Raw genomic sequence first — 17,131 nt, 5'->3', positions numbered from 1 at the left:
CGAGCCCCCTCGGCACATTCCTCCCACTTGTTGGGTCTCTGGTAGAGCTGGGGGGAAGTTTTGAGTGGAAATTTCATACCTATTCTGTTCATGGCATACACCGAGAAGTTAGATACACACATAATATACTTTTTATGGAAATCCTGGCCCCACAGAAGCCAATGCAAAGCTCTGGAAGGCTGCAACGTAATACTGCTTTAATTCCTAGAATCCAGAACTTTAACACACACAAAATCCCCATAGCGGAGCGAGACCAAGGAGGCTGCTGCTTAAACACACAGAGGCACAATTCACCCCACTTGACTGCAGGCTGCAGACTGACTGCAGCTAGACCCAGGTCACTTGCTTCCCTACAGAGCCCCCCTGCCTGTGAGCAGGACCAGGAAGCCCCTTACAAACGTAAAGGGAGAGCTTGTAATTTGCAGTACACCACAGTACCCAGGGTCCTGGATGGGTTTCTGCCGGAGCAACGAGCCCGTGCTGCAGCCCCTGCCGTTGTGGCTTCACCGCTCCAGTGCCCGAGCTAGCAAGATCAAAGCTAGGTCGGGTACGTCCACATGTGCTGCAATCACACCCCATCAGTGCAGCCTAAATGAGTATTGCCCCATTGCTGAGCAACCGCAGAATCCACAGCCTGGCAGGTCCAGCTCCTGTTTAGAGCCGAAATCAGCAACACGGAGACAGGTGTTTGCTTAGTGCCGGTAGTTTATTTAAAGCATGTACAGGGAGGGGTCACATCCAGCGACTCGGGCCACAGGCCCAAGGCCACACAGAGAGTCAGGTGTAGAGCAGGGAATCAAATGTATATCTCATTCAACGGAGAGTGCTTTAACCCATACAAGCCTCTCTGGGGACAGTCACTGAATGGCACCGTCAACTCTATCTACAGAGAGTTTCACCCAGGTTGCTTGTCCATCAGGGACTGATATTGTGCAAGGCCATTGGCACCTTTTGCCATAACGCAAGGAATAAGGAGGGAGGTAATCAAAAGCTGGATTGCAAATGCAGTTCAAGAAGAAGGGGCTTGCAGCCTGGTGAGCAGAGCAGGAGACGTGGAAGTCAGGATTCCTGGGTTCTTTTTCCAGCTCTGGTAAGGGAGTGAGGGCTAGTGGTTAGAACAAGGGCATCAGGAGTTCTGAGTCGAGGCAAGCGGGTGTTCTTAGTGGTTGGAAGAACAGACTGGGGCTCAGGACTCCTGGGTTCGACCTCTGGCTGCAGCAGGGAGTCTGTGCTGATGGCTAGAGCAGTGGGTTCTAGGCCAGGACTGCTGGATGCTGTTCCTGACTCTGCCATGAAATTGCTGTGGGACTTTGGGTGAGTCCCTTCCCCTCTCTGCACTTCCATTGTCCCTCTCCGTAAGAGGGGGCTAACCCTTCCCTATCTCCCAGGGGGTTGTATGTCTCAGCTTTTGGAATCATCCCAGGGAAAGCCCAAGAAATGCAAAATAATGATTAGAGAAACTGGAGCAGGTTCTTGTGCCCAGTTAGAATCCAAATGGTCAGTGCTAGTGGTTACTCCCAGCAGGGATGCTTCTGCAACAGCATCCAAGTCGTCCTCCAGGCTTTAGCAACGCTAATGGATAGGAGTCAACTCTAATCTATAAGTGGGGAAACTGAGGCACGGGGTGGCAGAGTGATTCACCCACAGCCGCACAACGAGTTGTTAAAGCCCTGAACAGAACCCAGGAGTCCCAGTCCGGTGCCCTAATTCCCAAAGCGATGGATAAGCACGGCAGTGACCTGCCAAGTAAGAAGACAAAAGGGTGAAGTCCAGGCTTTGCTGAAGTCACTGGCAAAGTTCCCATTTACTTCAGCGGAGCCAAGTTTTCACCCAAAGTCTCTGAGGTCCCTAAAGGTGTTTTTCTCATTTCAAGGCTATTTCAGGGATTGCTGTAAATTCTGGGTGAAAGATCGGGGTGGTTCTTAGCAGATCAGAACTCCCCTCCCTATCTGTTCTTAGAATAAAACCCGGGAGGCGGGGAGGTCTCCATCAGAATAAGCTGCATACTCTGCAATTAATCCTCCTTCTATAACCAGGATCGGGACCACAGAGCATGGACACATAATAAGGGACACGTCCACAACCTAAGGGACTTGCCCAAGGTCATACCGGTGGCAGTAGCAGAGCAGGGAACTGAGCCCGCAACTCTGGAATCCCAGTGCCGTATCTTTACAACAAGGCCATCTTTCTTCAGGCGCCCAGTGTCTTCTCTGGGAAAGTATCCATTCCTGCTGCTGTAACGGCGCTCGCTTCACGCCACAGCTTGCCTAGGGAAAAAAGGACAGTAGCTGATATTCTCAATGCAGCAAAGGAGAGGCTGAGAGATTCAGGAACAAACCATCCTCCCGGCTTTGAAGGTTTCACTGGGGCTAAGCGAGTCGCCTCTTTGCAAACAGAATTAGGCCTGGTCTAGATCTAAATCTTAGGCTGATCCAGGTAAGTCATTCTGGGCTGTGAAAAGTGTGCCCTGAGCAGCTCAGTTCAGCCGACCTAATGCCCCTGGTAGACGCGGCTAGGGGGATGGAAGGATTCGAACTCCTGCCTCTCAGAGATGTGGATTAGCTACGTCGATGCTGACAGAGAAAGCATCGACAATCTGGCACTGCATGTCACTGCACTGCCATAGGCCCGTTGTGCACACATTCCCTTAGACTTTGCTCAAGCGATTTACTTTCGCAAATGACCAAACGGAAGGCAAAAGAAATCCTGACATGGGATTTCTCACCGACACCAGGTTCCTGTTGACTCTGTACTCTGACCACTTTGTGGTCTTTCTGCACCTTTCCCTCCACTCCATCCCCTTCCACTGCTCAATTCTTAGGTAGCACGCAAGGCAGGGAGTTCAGGTTGATTTCTTTCTTTCTTTCTAATTACTAGAGCTGGTTGGAAACCAGATTTTCTGTCCCCACAAAAATGTCAATTTTTAATTTGTTTTTATCCCGAATTGGGACGAAAAACTAAAATTTTGAATTTTTTTTGCAAAAAAATTTGGGTCCATCAAAACCTTTCGGTTTGATAAACTGGAAACATTTCATCTCAATTTTAATCTTTTCAAAAACACATTTTTTTATACAAAAGCAAGCCGATTTTGAAACAACAGATCCCATTTTGACATTTTTGAGCTTTTCCCCCAACTCTTTTCAAAACGATATTTCCTCGAAACTGACGCAATTTTGCGAAAAGGTTGGTTTGACTAAGAGACAGCTTTTCCCAGGGGAAACCTCTTTTGATAAACATTTTCTGACCAGCTCCACTAATTACCACATTTGAAATGCCATCATTGTGAACGATCTGGAGGAAAGATTATGGAAATCTCATTGCATCAGGGAATGCATGGACATGTGTCCGAGGAAGGGACAAACGCAGCATCAGAAGGACCATGATGTAACAGACAGTCTGGTCTAGACTGGAATTCCAGCCCCTAATGTAGCTACGCCAGGGTACATTTCCTGCACCTGATTCACTGTTTGCCTTGCCTCTTGTGTAGTCCTCATAAAATTTCTTTTGAACAAAATCCAAACTTTGGGAATCCTCTTTGAAAAGGCTGTTCCATTGTAAGAACGACGCTCACAATACTCTGACATCCCCTTCTATCCAACCTCCTCCCAATAAACATAACAATGATCTTGAAACAAATCATCCCAAATGCAAACAAACAAAAAATCAAATGAATAAACTCTAAAAAGTCAAAACCTAAATCCCTCCCCGAAGCAGATTTTTCAACTGCTGGTACTTATCTGGCCCCCACCACTGTGACAGCTGGTACCTCACAATCTGCAACGTGTCTATCCTCACAACTCCCACAGGGCAATTATGCCCGTTACAGAGATGGGGAAACTAAGGCACAGAGCAACTCACTCAAGTCGAGGCTGTGCCAAAGCAGGAAATTGAACCTAGGCCTCTGAAGTCTTAGGCAAGTACCCTAACCACTGAGCTAACCCTTCTCATAGCAAGTAGTGTAAAGCAGTGGTTCTCAAAGCCGGTCCACCGCTTGTTCAGGGAAAGCCCCTGGTGGGCCGGGCTGGTTTGTTTACCTGCCGCGTCCGCAGGTTCGGCCGATCGCGGCTCCCACTGGCCGCGGTTCGCCGCTCCAGGCCAATGGGGGCTGCGGGAAGCGGCGTAGGCCAGCCCTTCAGATCCAGCTTTCAAAGCACCCACTGGAATAAATGAGCCTTTATTTTTCAGCAAGACCCTCCCGCCTCGCGATTTCAGCAAGCCTCTGTGGACATGGAAAGCGTGTTCGGCCTCAGCAATCCCAAACGAGCCGCTGCCGACTCCTGCTCCATGGAAAACCGGCCTCCAGGTTGAGCCTAATCCCAGGAAGCAGCTGGACCGTTTCTTCCCCCAAGACGATGGAAATTTCAAACCGGGGGGCGGGCGGGGGGGGAATGAGCAGTGTCTTAGCTAAATAAATTCCCCCAGTTTAGAGGGAGGGAGGGAGACACACACAGACATAGCCGGCCTCCTGGCCCCTTTCCATTGTCACAGAAAGGTCAGCCCCTGACTAGTTAGTTATCATTAGCTAAGGCCAATTTAATCGCAGCAATTGCACATAAATCACTCAGGACAGACGGAGCACTTTATTCCCCTCCCCCCACCAGCCTAAAAGGTTGACAAATCCCCCACCCTCCCTTCCCTTGAAAATCCACCCAGCCCTGTCCCCTCGGCAGCCTCCTTTCTCCCCCGCCGTTGGTCTTGTCTGTTTTTCCAAATATTAAAGGCCATCATAAATCACCGGGCCCTGACCATCCATCAGGCTGTCAGGCTGAAGAGCAGGGTCACGGGTAAGAAAGATCAGAGGGCAGTCGGGAATAGAAAGGGGTCAGGACAGCCACGCATGTGCTTACAACAACTTATTTTATTTCACTTGGCAGGCCAGAAGGCGGAGAGCGGGGATCAAGTCTGGGGAGGGCAGGGAGCACTTATTTTACCTGCCCTCCCCAGGGCTAGGCGGTCCTTTGGCTTGAAATTCTTCCCTCGAGAACTAGGCCAGTGAGAGAAGCCACCCGCTGCCCTGGTGGCAACGCTCCCTCAAGACCTCAAGAGATTTTGGGGAGGTGGCAACTTCAGGCAGAGGGGCCGAAAAAAATATTTCTGGGACCAGAGGGTGTTTTCTACCCTCCTCCTTGTCAGCCAGCTGGCCAAGACTCATGCCCAGGCTCCTGGCCATCCAGCCATGTGTTTGGATAACGTAGGGCCAGATCCGCAGGTGGTGTAAATCAGCACGGCTCTCCTGAAGATGATCGGCCAGTTCGTCAGCTGACGATCATCCACTGGAGTCCATGGAGGGACGCAGGTGGAGGGTCGGGTTAACCGCGTTTCCTGTGCCCCTTTTCCTACCTTGGAAGTGGCCCTGCGGATTGACAGGCACGAGCTGCCTCTTCACCGCTTCCCGTCCATATTGTACCTGTGAACTCTCTCCTGAATCCGCCAGCCTTTCCATTCAGATTATTAATAAAATAATAATAATGAATAAAGCTTCCCACCTCCGCAGCATCTCTCATCTGCAGAACTCCAAGCTCTTCCAGAGAACTCAAAGCTCTGTTAGTATCACTATCTGAATGACTGTAGCACCTATCGGCCCCAGCGAGGCTCAGGGCCCCATTGTGCCAGGCGCTGTACAGACAGAGGGCAAAGACACTCCCGAGTTTGAGTTTACCATCCGCAGCTGCGGGAAGAGACAACAGATGGCTACCACAAGTGGATGGGGAGAGCACAAGGTACGAGCTGGTTCTGCTTTGTGCAACAGGCCGCAGTCATTGCTTGTGGTCCGGCAGCACTCGTCCGTCAATTGGGAGGCCTGGCTGCGGAGGCCCAGACTGGGGACCCATCGTGCCAGCTGCTGAATGGACTCAGAGCAAGAGACAATCCCTGAGCTCTCAGGAAGGGGAGGGAAACTGAGGCACAGAGCCGGGCAGTGACTTGCCTATGGTCCCTGGGAATAGAAGCCCGGTCCCTGAAGACTTAGTTGCTGATCCGCCCCTGCTCTGAGCGTGGAGAGCTACTGATGCAAAGTGCTACTACGTTAGTGCCAGGTTTCAGGCCTCGGAGGACGGCTCTGGCTTCCCCACCAGGAATGCACCAAGGGCCATGCGGGCGGCATGCAAACTTTCTGCCGGTTCTTTCTCGCCTTTTTTTTTTTATTTCAATCTAATTGAAGAGAGGGTGGGGGGGAGAGTTTGGAAGATAAAAGCTGCCAGGGCTAATTACACCTCATTATTCCAAAAGCTCTCTCACGCCTCACTTACTCTCAAACGCCAGCAAAAGCGCGGGGGAGGGGCGAGGGTATTAAGGGAAAGGCCTGGTGGAAAACAAAGTTAGTTCGTTCACATGGCGCAGCAGAAAAGCCTGGTGCGTGGGGGGGCTTCTTTTTTTCTTCCTCCCCTTGACCGGGGAGGGGCTTTAACTGCAACTGACGTCCCCAGTTCATTTCTGGTCTCAGCACTCAGGAGTGGGGGGAGAAAAGTGACTTACTAGGATGCTGTGTAGCTCTGACGCTTTTAGGGAATTTCAAGCCAGCTCTTCCTCTCCTCCCAGGCCTGGTGCTCGGCACAGCTAGGTCTCTCAGGGGCATGAAAAATCCACGGCTCTATACCGACCTAACCCCTGGCTTAGACAGTGCTAGGTAGATGGACGAATTCTCCAGGGAGGTGGCTTATCTACGCCGGCGGCTGAGGTGGTATCTACACAGAAGCACTTCCGTGGGGCAGCTGTGCCCCTGGAGTGTTTGAGGTGCAGACGAGCTCCCAGAGGAGTTAGCTGCTGGCAAATGAGATCAGGGTGATGGATTCTGGCTCTGGGGTTCAGGATTCAATCCAGGCTCAGGGCCTTTCTCAGTGTCTCGGGTGCTGTGAAATGGACGATGCATTGGCAGAGTGGCGTAAAGGGGCCTTAGGGTAAATCAGGGAGAAATCAGGCCCTGGGTGATTTCAAAGTTGGTTCCCTTTTGGCAGGAGAGCCATGAATAGGCCAGAAACACCAGGAGAACCAAGCTCTTTGCCATCGAAAGGCTGGAAAAGCCACCAGCGGCTGAGATTTCACCGTCCATCCACCCCCCTGCGATGACTTCCTGAGGCAGCATGGCGTAGTGAATAGAGGGCCAGACCTGGGTTCCATTCCCGACTCTGCCACTGGCCTGCTGGTCATGCCCCCCCACCCCCCGCTCGTGCCTCAGTTTCCCCATCTGTAAATTAAGGCTAGTGATACTGACCTGCCTTTTCAAAAAGCGTTGGTGTCTCCTGATGAAAAGCACTACAGGCGAGCCAGAGGTTATTAGCAGTATTTATGCATAAGGCCCCCATGGAAAAGCTCGTGTAACCACAAAACAAACCCAGGCACTAATAACAACACAGTGAAGTGGCACCAGCTGTTTCCCCACCCCTGTCCCTGCACCCTCTTCGCCCCTTATGTCCCCAATCTTGGTGCCCAGCTGGGCACTGGGAAGACACACAGGTGGGCTCTTCATGCCTTCACTGATCCACATGGACAGCTGAAGGTGCTTAGCTCCTTCTAGAAGCTGGCCCTAGGCCAGGTCCATGGAGCAAGGGGAAATACTCAGATTATTCCCCATTCCAAGTCCATCACACCGGCCAGATGAACCCAAAGGGGGCTGATCACAGTGCAGGGTGGTTGCGCCCCGTCCGAGCAACTGCAGCGCAGGAGGAATGAGAGCCAGGACGTCTATTCCAGTCAGGATCCTGTTCCCAGCTCTTTACGTGTAAGCCCTGGGAAATCATGGCGCTGCTCTGTGCCTCAGTTTCCCTGCCTGTCAAAGGAGAGAATAATCATTCTTGCATTGCAAAACTTCATTAATATTTGCAAAGGGCTTTGAGATCCTCAGACGGAAGCGCTGCTGGGAAGGCAGGGCAAAGGTCAGGAAGTTTAATCTGACATTTACGTAAAGCCCATCCTATTGAAAAACAGACTGCTTCCATCGTGGAGGGTATATCGGATAGGCATGTTTGCAAGAAGACAGGATCTTTATTATCTATTCCCTAAGCAGAGCTCATCCTTGCTTTTTATTCCTTGCTTTTTGCTTTTCCTTTTTTAATCAGAGCCTAACTACTCGCTGTGGAGATGAGCACAAGATGTCACCACCGGAGATTTCTGACATCAGGAGGGAAAGAGGCATCGGTAGCAAATGCGACTCTTTAAGAAACAAAAGATTTGCTGTCATGCAAATGCCCCCAGTTATTGGGGGGGGGGGGAAGAGCAGAGAATAGACAGGGAGAGGAGAGAGGAGGTTTATTTCTGTGTCGAACGTTTTGCAAAGATTTCCAGGTGATCTCGGTGGGGTTTTTTTAAAGCTGTCATATTGGGGCTGTTGTTTTTTTTTTAAATTGTCGAGGAAAAGAATCCAAAGAAGAGACAGCTGCCTGTAGATTTCAATTATTATGTGTTTGGTTTTGATGGTCTAGCAATTAATTTGTTTCTCAGGAGTAGTTCTAAAACTGAAAGAAATCCCACCTGTGATAATCCACCTACGAGCCCACACTTCTTAGGAAGACACTGTGAAAGTTTTCACTTTGACATACTCACGGGATCGCACACCAATTCTGTGCTTTTGAAATGATGGGTTGTCATGTAAAATGGCACTTTTGGAAGCTTGATCAAGCGTTGTTACCTAACCAAACTGCGCCTTTTGAGAAACACGATTGCCCAGGCTAATGCGTTGAAAGAGCAGGATTCTCCTCTATTAATTTTCTTTTTTTAAGTCAGTGAAGGAGAATCTGCATTGTTGACTTCTGGGTTTGGACAATATTGAAAGGAGCGTATTTAGGAACAGGAGCCGACGTGATGGCCATGTTAGAACACAGACCCAAATTCAGTGGCAGCTTCCACTGAAGTACGCAAAAAGCCGACACGCTTAGCAATTACTTTATTATTGCATCAATAATTTAGATACTAAAATGCAAGTTTTTGCACTTGCAGTTCATAAAACACAACATGCAGCCTTTAGTGGCTATTTTGTTTTTTAAGATCAACAGAGCTGTTGATGATGTAAATTATTTTCATATGTGCATGGTAAAAGAGAGGTTTTAATATACAGCACACAAGGAGAGAAAACACAGGACAGGTAGGGCAGCATTGGTTACAATCACTGCTTAATCTGTAGTCAAAGAGGTGCCGGGGCACAAGCCATTTTTCTACTTTCATAACTGGCGCGGCAACCCAGAGGTGCCGGGGCTCTGAACTGCCCAGCCTAGAGGAGCCCCCAGGGCCCAGCTCTGGCAAGCCCCAGCAAAAATTAAGCACTAGTTACAAGGACGATACACATGTTACAAATAAATGGTTGCTGTAACTTTTTATATGGCAACACCTAGTTCTTCCTCATGTCTATTTTTTGACAACTCAAATGTGATGTTATTCACAATTTGCAACATTTAATTGAGCAAAACATTCGGCATCTGCACACCCATTTTTAAATAGTGTTTGCAGCTCATGTTGCAAACAAACAATTCCATTTTTAGTTTTAGCAAACTGCAAAATCAGGTCATTTTAAAAAATCCAATCGTTGACAACTGGGGCAAAAGATTAATTTTTCTACAAAATTCTCCCCAACCACAAACATCAAACTGGCTCTACCACCACTGCAAAATTACCTAGTATATTTTATTTATTTTTAACAAGTTAACTAAATTATAAATGATCTGAGCAGGGAAGATGGCAATAGCTTCACATGTTATGTAGGTCCAATCCAGTGCCTATTTAAATCAAATGGCAGTCTTTTCATTGACTTCATCAGAAGTTAGATCAAGCCCCTAGTAAACTTTTTGTGCGTGGTATAAATATGAATAATAACTTCTGGAAAATAGGCACAAACTGGTTAAATGCCAGGCTTAAACTCAAGAAGGATTGGTGGGTTTTTTTACCAACTGTTGTATCAGAGTGTGTGCTAGAAACGGATATTTGAAAAGGACCTTACAAAATAGTAAAGAAACAAAATTAGACAAGATAATCAGTGAAACACCATTTGCCATGTTCTCACACTTTGCTGTCTTAAAATGACTGCTGACCATCAGATATTCCTGCTAAAGAGTGAGGCATGGGATGCAGGAATCCTAAGCAAACTATTTTGCTTAGCATCTTTGTAGATAGATAGATAGATAGATAGATAAGAACAGTCTCAAGTGTGTGTATACCTATGCATCTATCTACATATTAAATAGATAGATTAGATGTATAATTTAATTATTGGTTGCCTAGGTACCACAGCAATGGTGCACTAGAAATACCTAGCCAGATAGATTTAATTTCCCTTTAGAGTAAGTTATTTAATACAACCTCTATACATCAAGTAGATGAAACACCTGCCTAAGCAAGGTGGACTCTATAGAAAGTGAGATTTTACAGAGTATGATCAGTTAATCCTCATTATATAGGCACCACTAACAACAATCAGGAAGATTTGAAGTCAGCAAAGGGGTTTTTTTAAACAACACAGAGAAGGAAATTCTCTTAATCCCCCTTATTTATTCGCTGGTATAACTGTCTAAGTCTTAGGTCTGGATGCACAGGCGCAAAACTTGATGTTTCAATTGCTTATGCAAGTTTGTCTCTCCATTGTAGATATACTCATCTGGATTTTATATATCTATATCTCTCTGTATCTCTGTATCCCAGATCTATATCTAGATACAATGTCCTGTGGGAAATGTTTAAACAATTGTTGTTTAGAATTAGAATTCCTTCAGCCTTGAGCTAACATTAAACTAAATACCATTACGAAACCTCCTTCTCTGGTTCTAATTTAAACTGATTCAGCAAATCCTTACACCTTGCTATAAATCAGAGTGCTAAATCCGTTTTTTATTCATATTATTTGTAAAAATATAACATTAAATAAAAGTCACCAGAGGATCTGAGCACAGAGACCGGCTTGCAGGCTGGCTACTACATACCTCTGTACAATAAGGACAATAAATAATCCCCGCTTCACTAAGGTGGGTTAGAAAGATTTGATCAGTGTTTATAAAGGACTTTGCATTCCTAAGATGAAAAGCTGCTTTTTAGTAGAAGAGGGAATTATGACTAAGGGACACAATCAACTTAAAAAACTACACTTCTGTCTGAATATTATTAACTTGATGTTGTTAAAGTAACCCTTAAGATAAAAGGTATTGGAGAACAAATGTTATTTTTCTTTGTTTGCTTAATTTGTGCATTTGGTAGCACTCTGTCCGTTTTGTCTTTTCCCCTGAATCCTCAGTTAGGAAGTTGGGTTGCGTTTTTTTGTTGTTGTTGTTGTTTTTTTACACAGCAATGTGGGAGAGAGGAAAAAAATTAAAAATAGGAAAATGTGATCATAAAACCTCAGACTTTGACACAGGGCTTCGGGGGCAGGTGCGGGACATGACAGTGCTTTTAACTCATTTTTGGAAATTGATGAGATTTCAAGTTAACCGTGTCTTTGGGGAATTCAGCTGCACAGGTACAGAATAAACAAAACAAGGAGAATTCTCTTTGACCAGGATAGTTTGTGTCGTCAGGAACTTAGGTTTCCCGATGAGCAATTTTATTTGCATACTAAAACAACTTAATTTAATCCTGAATACAAATCTTAATGTTCCCTTCACCCCCCTAAAAACCGTTTTCTCCCTTTGATATCATAGGGACTTTGCATGCCGCAGTCTCTCTAACCTTACCAAAATTATGTGTTTGTAAAAAATTATGTTAAAAACTACCTTGCTGAATTGTTAACCTTTCTCCTTTTTAGCCTGTATAGTTCTTCACGCTCTTCAGACCCAGCAAGCACTGAGCAGGAAAAAGAAGAAACGAGTAAGCAATTTAGAAAGGAAACATCAACCAGCAATATTGCGTCCGTCTTGACTACATTAATTTGTATTTTAAAATGCTTTGCACAATGCTAAATGATTCTCATCTGCATGCCATTTCACACCTCTCATGCCAGAGAGGAGAAATCTTTTTATCCTAAGGATCTTTTCTACAATGTTACGAAACAAACCAAAATAAAACAATCATAAAAAATGGACATACTGATTTTTTTAAAACATACTCTGTTTGCTGCATTTATTTTTTAAAAAGGAACAAAGGCTGAACACTGAGAAGTGGATTTTAAAACACAGCACAAAGAACCATGTTTAATTGTTACAGAAGGTTTTAAATGCTGTATTTTCCCTCTAGTATATATTTCGTGCAGTGATCACAATTGCCACAGCACATTTTACAGCTTGCATTTTTCCTGCAGAGTGGGTATTTTTATACAGCGGTCACCCTTTATTTGCAATTACCTTGGATAGCCCCAAAACTCTCTCTCTCTCTTTGCAATTGTCAAAGTATTTTCTGCCCATGTTGTAGCAACTTCAGCTATTTATCGAAGGCAAAAGTACCAAGTTCTTCAGCGCTGGATGTACATGCAGCTCGCTTGGAAAAGCGCATAAAAGACACTTGCACATAAATAACTATTAAGTAGGATTTAAAAAATAAAGCAATTGAGGCCGGATAATTCCCTACATAATAAATCAGCTCTATTCTCCACACCATGGAAAGCCCTTATGCGCCTGGGGTATTTAGCATGTCTTTTAACAAAGCTGAAGGATTTGTATTTAAATTGTACTTTATGGGTCTTGTTCTCCATTTGCCCCATACTTTGTGTGCAGTCATTTACGCCAGTGCAAAGCAGAGGCAGTGTAAAACGCTATCAAATCGGCTTACACCTGGCGTAAATGACCACACAGGAGGCCGGGCAATGTGATCTGGAATTGGTGATCAGGCACCTTTAAATGAACCGGGTTTAACCAGCCCAGAGAAAACACAAACGCAGGGCCAGATTCTTAGTTCTGCTGATGCTCCTTTGAGTGCTGGGGCAGTGCAAAAGGGCCTTGAAACAGGTTTCGTTTAAGTCCCTGTTATGCTGCCCGAGTGCTGTAAAGGGGGTTCAAAGTGAATCAGGCCCTAAATGGCCAAAAAGCAGATTGAAGGGAAGTAGATGGGTTCATATTTGATCAAGAGACTGACATGTTAAAGGGATCACATTTACTATCTAGCGGCTACCCTTAAAAATGCACCAATTTTGCCTTCAGTCACTAGATTAAATGACCATGCCTTACAAATTGCACTCGCTAGCTGGCAGTTGCTGCCGGGCAACACCAGCAGTAAAGTTATCGGAGACATCCGAAAGCGTCTAAAGGTGACCCTTGCAGAAAACACCTTTCGAGTCCGTTTCTCACAGCACCACATCTCTGTAACCAGGACAATTTTCTGTGCCCAAAGGTTTTGTGTCAAAGAGGGTTAGGTGTGGGGTTTGATTCTGTTACCTCAGTTTCATGGCTGGTGATTTCAGTGATAAAAGTGAGGAGGTAATTAACGGGCATGGAGTCTAAATACTTTTAGGACTGAAATGAGGCGCAGTCAGGTACCACTGAGATGTACATGTCCAGTACCGGTGCATACAGTAAGGAGAATAAGTTAAAAACCATTAAATGATAGCTAAAGGCACACCTCATCAAAGGGTGCAAGGAGCCAGAGTATATATGGATTTGAGAAACAAAATGATTCATTTTCTAACAAATTCTTGGGGGACTAGAAAGACACTTTGGAGAATTAACAGGCCCCTACCCTCTTACCATGGGAATTCAGGAATCAAACCATTATTTCCGTTTTGAATGGATTTCACAATTATTTTAAGTAGCCAGGAGCCCCCGCTGCAAAGTTCTGTCTCACATTCAAACTTTTCAAGCATCAAGGACATTTAGATCTGACCCACTCTAGTTTTAAGCAAGAATCAGTTCATCCCTTTGCAAACAAAGGTGTTGTTTTTTATTACTACACCGTGGGCAATATTTTCCATTCTGCCTTAAATTGTTTTGTATCCATTCCATTTTTCTAATGGGATTTGTTTCCCTCAGTCACAGGACAATATATGCAGAATTACATTATCAAGCATCATCTTGACAAACTGATTGCATTAGAATCTCTCCCAGAAAAAAAAAAAAGAATCCGAAATTAACCCACCTTATTTGTTTTTGCTTATTTTAAGAGATCACTTTTCTTTGAGCAGCTTTTGTATATTAAAGCCTTTTAGCAGCTGAAAAGAAAAGCATTCACCCCTGATAAAGATGCTACATGGTTCAATATCATTTATTTTGCTTAGCATCTTTCATGCTAAGTACCTTTGCAGAGTTCTGTACAAAAGAGTGATTAGGGTATGCCGCATATTACAGAAAGCTGACATTCCATTCTGGAAGAAAATTGTAACAAAAGAAGTACATTTGATGCAATTTTGGGATCAGTTGCATGAGTGATATTTCCCAAGTATATTTAGTTGCATTAAAGATACATTACTGTAAAAGGAAATATTCACATTTTTATGTAAGTGTTTCTGAAGGAAGTAGGACATTTCCATCCTAGGATGTTGTAGCTCTGTTTGATCACTTTGTAATGCATCTGCCCTGTGATACAGATGCGCTGCGTTGTCTCTTCTAGCCTGAAAAATACGCTTCTTTTGGAAAACCAAAATGCAATTGTGTCTAAAGCAGACCCTTGAAAACAGCGACGGGGTAAGGTGTACAATTGAACAGTGCAGGAAAAAATGAAAATCCCAGAGTATCCCAGCGAATGAAGGTGTAAAGATAAGTTTAGGGCTCAACACTACAAACGGGGAGTAGCTTTCTCACATGAGTACAGCTCAGCGTGGATCCTTAGCTGGATGTTAGTGTTTTCAGGATCATCACACGCACATGGTGATGTCTGTGGGTTTTCTGCAGTGCCATCACCATATATGTGAGGCCACGATCCTGAAAGACCGACACATGGGAGTGGCCCTGTTTTAGTCAACAGAACACTCCTATGTGTAAAATTAATCACACGGATAAGCTTTTGCAGGACCGGGGCATATCATGCACTGAATGAACAGAGCAGCTTTGCAACACTGCCATGAAAAATGATCATTCCAGGCGCAGAGCTGCTCACCGGCCCTTTTACCATCGGGACATGTCTTGTTTACTCACCCATTAAAAACAATCATTCCCCAGGTGAAAGGGCATGCTGGATTTTGCAAACTTCATATCCATTGTACATGTCCTATATCCTTCATACTATTGCACTTAAATATCCCATTGCATGGGCTTACACTGCCTGATTGCACTTTCACTGCAAGGGCATAAAGTGCCGTACTGCACTCAAATAAACCTTTGCACAGGTCACTTCAAGGTCCCTTTTCATGATGCTGTAATAGTGACATCCGTGTTTGTTTAACTCAAGATAGGTGGTATTTCCACCTCTCTCCCTGCCACCAGTCTTTTAAAAAGCGGCGAAATCCATGGCCTCCTGGAATATGCTAAGCAGCATTCCAGCATCCTTTCCTTCACAGTGTTGCCTGTTGCTTATTGACATGTACATCTTTTTCATGAAAGGGCCTACAAAATTTCCCTCTTAGCCGAACATCTCCCATTTATATCGGTGCCCTTCTGCTTTTTAGAATCCTTGGGTCAGATTTCATCCCACTCACAGTTGGGTGTTCTCTCTCACTCGCTCTTTTTAGTTTGTTTTTCTTATTTGCCATCATGTTTAAAACAGGGGATGTCAACAAAGAGAAGCCCCCTCCAGAGTTCCAGATTAGACCCATCTAAAATAAAATTTTCTCCTCTGGGTACAAGAGTTTCACAAATGTATCCATAAAAATGAAATTATAAACACATGAAAACAAACAGTGAGCCTGATTTGTCCCCAGACATGATACTCTTTGCTTGTAAATTTCATTTGCGGAGTATATTTCTTTTTAACCTGCCTATGGATAGCTCTTATGTTCAGAGCTGGCTTTAAAGACTCCAGCAAAACCTGAGAGACAGAATTTGGCATACAAAGAAAGAGTTCTGCAAGAGTTTGCAGCCTAAAGGTCCCAGGAACGTGATGTGATTGACAGGCCCATTAAATTTAAAAAAATCCATCACCACGAAGGGATGTATATTTGATGGACGTGTATCTATCTGATCATTTGCATATTAACTCTTTGCAGTCCTAACACATGGTTGGACCAAAGAAGCAACTGATAGCATGAGAACTGAAGAATGAGGTTTTTTTGTGTGCAAAAAAGAATATTGCCTGCTTTTTTTTAAAATCTGTTTGTCGCATATGCTTTTACTGAAACAAAAACAAGCCAGAAAACAGCAGATGAGAATTTCTTCCAAGTACACCAATTAAAAAGTTTGCTAGGCAGCCAGAAAGTGGCAGCAACAAAAAGAAACCATGGTAATACAGGAATGATACAGACTCTTCCCATTGTTGCAAGAGGTCTATTGTGAGAGAGTGATTTGTTAACTGATAAATGTGTCTTTCAAAAGCCGATCATGTAATTTGCACCGTTCCCCACCCCGCCATATTTATAATTCAGTGTGTGTGAATTCAATTTGCTGCTTAGCTAGCCGGCATCGCTGCTCCCTATCTCTCAGGATGCTGTCGTTTGATTTATTTTGGAAAGTATAAGAAACAGTGTTATACATCTGTATGCCATATCCATATCCCCAGAAGCCAGCTTCATTTGGGAACTACAGTAGCAGAGTCTTGAGGGTGTACAAAGCTTTGGTTTCCCTATAGCTCTAAACACTATGCAATGTGGGTTTGGAACAAATGCATTTGTAGCCCCAAGTTAAATATTAGCTAGACATTGACTAAATTCGAGTTGGAAATATTCAGAGGCAGAAAAGAAACACTTTCCCCGCAAACCCTTTTTTGATTAAACAAAAACCCCAAGAAGATAAAATCAAGATCATTCTGCTCTGTCCTGATTCTTGTGTAGTCAAAGAAAGAAACTAAGCAATTTTTTCTCTCTCTTAAAATAGCCCGACAACCCCAAAGCAAGTGTCTTACCCCTGCAGTTGCTGCTTACCGAAGTCTTAATGTAGCTTGCAAAAGGAATGACCAATTTGCATAGCAGTGCTTCAGAGATGGACTGGTTCAAGGGGACAGGGACTGCCTTTCCAGGCCTTGAATGGCATTGTGGAAAAAAAAAAAAACTAACAACCCTCTAATCTGATTGAATTCACTCCTTTGCTGCATTCCTGGTGGCATAGACCTGATTCATATTTACTCCTATCTGCTCCCTGTGAACTCAGAGCCAGTGAAATGCCACCGGGAGGGAAGAGGATTGAAATGTCTTTGGTGATTTTAGTAC

The 17,131-nt window shown here is 44.8% G+C and overlaps 1 long non-coding RNA gene across 2 annotated transcripts; it reads right to left on the bottom strand.

The window, feature by feature from the left end:
- Positions 1 to 687: 687 nt before the first annotated feature.
- Positions 688 to 16,961, bottom strand: LOC125626029 (uncharacterized). Of its 2 annotated transcripts, XR_012665898.1 has the most exons (4): positions 16,828 to 16,961; positions 11,685 to 11,754; positions 2,110 to 2,267; positions 688 to 1,087 (listed from the first exon to the last, which is right to left on the bottom strand). It is a non-coding gene; the product is annotated as an uncharacterized LOC125626029 (long non-coding RNA). The 2 variants fall into 2 exon arrangements; XR_007353686.2 differs by lacking the exon at positions 11,685 to 11,754.
- Between the last annotated feature and the right edge of the window lie 170 nt (positions 16,962 to 17,131).

The sequence above is a fragment of the Caretta caretta genome, chromosome 24 (assembly GCF_965140235.1).
Source record: "Caretta caretta isolate rCarCar2 chromosome 24, rCarCar1.hap1, whole genome shotgun sequence".
NCBI classification, from domain to species: domain Eukaryota; kingdom Metazoa; phylum Chordata; order Testudines; family Cheloniidae; genus Caretta; species Caretta caretta.
This window is presented reverse-complemented; position numbering and strand designations above follow the sequence as displayed.